Source organism: Protobothrops mucrosquamatus, unplaced genomic scaffold (assembly GCF_001527695.2).
Source record: "Protobothrops mucrosquamatus isolate PMUCROS unplaced genomic scaffold, P.Mucros_1.0 scaffold_76, whole genome shotgun sequence".
Lineage (NCBI taxonomy): Eukaryota > Metazoa > Chordata > Lepidosauria > Squamata > Viperidae > Protobothrops > Protobothrops mucrosquamatus.
Window position 1 is genome coordinate 163,979 of NW_015386152.1, and position 4,719 is coordinate 168,697.

A 4,719-nucleotide genomic window follows, 5' to 3' on the forward strand; every position below is an offset into this window, starting at 1 on the left:
TTTTTTCACCATTGAATTTCATTTTGTTAGATAGCGCCCAGTGTTCAAGTCTGTCCAGATCCTCCTGTATCCTAAGCCTGTCTTCTGGAGTGTTGGCTATTCCTGCCAGCTTGGTGTCGTCTGCAAATTTGATGAGTTCCCCATCTATCCCCTCGTCCAAATCGTTGATGAAGATGTTGAAGAGCACTGGGCCCAGAACCCCACTACACACTTCCCTCCATGTAGATGCAGTTCCATTGAGGACCACATGCTGAGTACGGCCGGTCAGCCAGCTACGGATCCATCTGGTTGTGATGCTATCTAACCCGCATTTTTCTATCTTATCAAGTAGTAGGTTGTGATCTACTTTGTCAAATGCCTTACTGAAGTCCAAGTGAAGCTGACTTTGCTTGTCAGAAGGTCATCAAAGGGGATCACATGACCCTGGGACACTACAGTGGTCATAATTGTGAGTCAATTCCCAAGCGTCTGAATTTTGATCATGTGACCACGGGAATGCTGCAACGGTTGTAAATGTGAAAAATGATCATAAGTCACTTTTTTCAGTGCCGTTGTAACTTGGAATGGTCACTAAGGGAACTGTTGTAAGTCGAGGACTCCCTGTATCTGCACCTTGCTCCTAAGCCTCCCTTCCATAATCTCCTGGAGATTTTACTGCTGTATACAAGTAGAACGTGCTTAATAACTGGTTGCTTAGTGACTGTTTGAAGTTACAATAGGCCTTCCCAGAGCTATTTCCGACCTGGGTTTTGGAAGTTCTGATGGCTACACCCCTCGACAGTCATATGATCAAATTTTGGGTGCTTGGCAACCAGTTTGTGTTTACAGTTGTTTGCAGTGTCCCATGGTTGCATATCCATGACTTTCAGTGTATTTTATAGGCTTCTGGCATTTACTTCCAATTTTTGGCAAAAAGTGACCATTGGGGAAAAACAGGCTTGCTTAATGAGCAGTGTGTTCACTTAACAACCACCACAAAAAGATCATAAATTTGAGTTCAATCATGTGGTGAGCTGCTTAGCGACTATGAGAGCCAGTTTAGTCTGGTGGTTAAGGCACCAGGCTAGAAAGTGGAAGATCATGAGTTCAAGTCCCGACATAGTCATGAAAGCTGCCTGGGTGACTTTGGGCCATTCACTCTTTCTCAGCCCAACCCACCTCACAGGTTTGTTGTTCGGAAAATAGGAGGAGGAGGAAGGTGTGTTGGATATGTTCACTTCCTTGAGTTATTTGTAAACATAATAAAGGCAGGATACAAATAAATAAATTCCTGTCTCAATTAGAGTCGTAAGTCGAGGACTACCTGTATAGCTTGGCAAATGGAAGGAAGTGCTAGCAATCAGGGTCTATATGCATTGGACATCAGCATGAAGTTCAAAATGGCTCCTTTGTCCTGTTAGTATGTACCTTTCTTGGTAGTTCATGAGCAACAAAGATGATTAGGGGACTGGAGGCTGAAACATATAAGGAACGGTTGCTGGAATTGGGCATGTCTAGTTTAATGAAAAGAAGGACGAGGGGGGACATGATAGCAGGATTCCAATATCTCAGGAGTTTCCACAAAGAAGAGGGAGTCAAGCTATTCTCCAAAGCACCTGAAGGCAGGACAAGAAGCAACGGATGGAAACTAATCAAGGAGAGAAGCAACCTAGAACTAAGGAGAAACTTTCTGACAGTTAGAACAATTAACCAGTGGAACAACCTGCCTCCAGAAGCGGTGAATGCTCCAACACTGGAAGTTTTTAAGAAGAAACTGGACAGCCATTTGTCTGAAATGGTATAGGGTTTCCTGCCTGAGCAGGGGGTTGGACTAGATGATCTCCAAGGTCCCTTCCAACTTTATTATTATTATTATTATTATTATTATTATTATTATTACTACTACTACTAGTAGTAGTAGTACTAGTACTAGTACTATTACTATTACTACTACTACTATTACTATTACTATAACTGGCATGATGGAAGGAAGAGGAAACAGGAGGAAACAGAATGTCCTACCACTCCATCAAGGTATGCTGCATAATAACCAGCTATAGTGGATGAAGAGCAGCACAAAGATCGCTTTGAAAAAAATAATATATAGCCCAGCCAGCTGAAGGGACCTTGTGAGGCGCTGGATGAAGTGGGAGGGATCTGCCTAAAATTTCAGCTTCACTTAATGTTTCCTCTGCATCTGCTGGGCTGCCTTTCAAAAGAACACTAGTTCAGAAATACTTGATACACAGAGGAACCACTAGGTGAACAGAAGGAATGTTCCTGATACTCTTTCCAATCTTTCATTCTTATGACTGCTGGGAGAGAGGTGGCATGTTGATTTAATAAATTATTATCATCATTATTTGGGTTATTTCTGAACACATGTTTAAGAAAAAGTCTAGTGCTCTTTTAAAAGAGAGCTAGAGCCATGGACAGATATAGCTTGGGCGAGAGGACACACCTCTTTGTCCATAGTCTATCAGATAAGCAACCTGAAAGGTGATTAAGTCTCTTCCGCACCCATATTCCTTCCCACAACTCTGCCTACCACTCATGAAGGAGAGGAATTGATAGTTTTATCTGCTGGAAGAATAATGCTTAGTTGGAGAAACAAAGCTGGAGAATCTACTAATACTTTCCTTAAGTGTCCCAGATTAAGGATAGCACCCTTCATTGGCCTTGCTTTGGAAGCACAGTCAATTTATGCTCGTGTATTTTTCTGGAGGAAATCATGCTAATGCAGTCATGAAGAAGACCAGTCCGCACAAACAAGCAAAGCCCCATCCGCAGGTTGCAGGTAGCACACAAAACCATGCACCCTCCGGTCCGAGGCAAAACCTCTCTCTACAGAACCGGTCTCTTGTGCCCAAAAGGTTGGGGACCTCTGGTTTAAACCAAAGAGGAGACCTCTTCTTCCTTGAAAGCAGCCATTTGTAAGTTTTTGTTGTTCAGTCGCAAAGTCATGTCTGACTCTTCACAACTCCATGGACCATAGCATGTCAGGCCCCTCTGTCTTCCAGTATCTCCCAGAGTCTGCCCAAACCCATGCCCACCACTTTGATGATACTATCTAACCATTTCATCCTGTGCTGTTCCTTTCTCCTTTTGCCTTCAATCTTTCCCAACATCAGGGTCTTTTCCAATGAACCCTCTCTTCTCATTTGATAGCCAAAGTATTTGAGTTTCAAGAGAAAAGGATGATGGTTTCTGCCTCCCAGCACACACGCAATGAGGACAAAGTCCTCTCTGAACTAGAGAAGGAAGAAGCAAATTAAAGGGACATCCCACATTTCTTTAAAGTGTATTGTTTCGTGTTAATGACACCTTACTCTGATTGAACTAATAATATAAGCCTCTGGGAGCTTCAAATCCTTTAAATAAATACCATAAAATAAATCTCAGGCAAGAAGGCAGAACTAACCTTGACACATCTGAAATTAGGGGATATATTTTCAAAATGATGTAACTTCCAAGCAGCCTCAATTTCTGGCGTATTTAGTGAAGAATTTAAGCTTCTTTGGTTTCTTCAGAATGTCACAGATGTTGCAATGCATATATTAAACATTAGCTACTCAGAGAGAAAATTCCCTGGCAGACAAACTAAAGGTAAAAATACTCTTGAGTCTAGCTTAGCCCTGGATGGATGCCCTGCATCCATGTGATATATTTTTTTTGGCATGGTATGCCCATGGTATTCTGAAATACTGTTTTCGATTTCCTCATTTAACCAACTTCTCTGGAATTTCCAGGTGGGACCTCATCCAAGTATTAACCAAGCCCAACTCTCCTTAGCTTCTGAGATCAGCGGAGTGATTAAAACACTCAAACAGCAAGAATACAAACAGTAAAATATAACAATAGACAACCTGGCCTTTTACTTTTTTTTTATACTTACAGTAATAGGGATGTCTTTCACCTGTAATTCTTTTCTTTAAGGATATTGTTATACGTCATATTCCCTGAAGAGGATCCTTTTTAAAAGGTCTCCGTCTCGGGGTGTTGACTCTACCGAGGAAAAAACACCGGTCGGTGGAATGAAGTGAACCATCTTTATCGACTTCCTGTGGAGCACTTTTGGTCAAAGAAAGAAGAGGGGGCTGGTTATATCAGGATTCTTTTATTACTGTTATACAGCACTGTGCTACAGACCTTAATACTTCAGAAGTTACTAAATCCTAACTCCCAGAACACCATGCTATTATGGCCAATGGTGAGGAGATCAATGGTGAGCAGGCCAATGGTGAGGAGGTTGATAATCACCCATGCCTATCTCTTGTTAACCATAGCACATACCAGAAGACCTTCTATTGGAGTCTTCAGGGACTTGACAGCAGTGAGTTAAAATTGGTGAAAATAAGTCACATTGAGGTGTGAGGTGGGTAAACAAATCCAAGATGAGTTTGTTTACTTGGGGTAATAATCCCAATATTAGATAATTCTATTTCGCAATACCTTCCTCTGTTTATTCTTTCTCTTCATCTTCCTCTCTCCTCTCAATAAATAATGCAGATCAACCCATAATTGTCAGGGAAAATTTATTACTTAATCCCCTTTGACCACTGTTGCTTCAGGGGAAAACATGGTTCTTAATTTAGCTAAGCTTTCGGCAGATATACTTTCTGAATATTCATTATGAGCCCATTTTAGTGAATACACACTTACTCATATGTGCCCTCACATAGCTAGAAAAATAAGGTTAATGAATCTGAATGAAAACATTTTATAGCCACTAGGTGACAG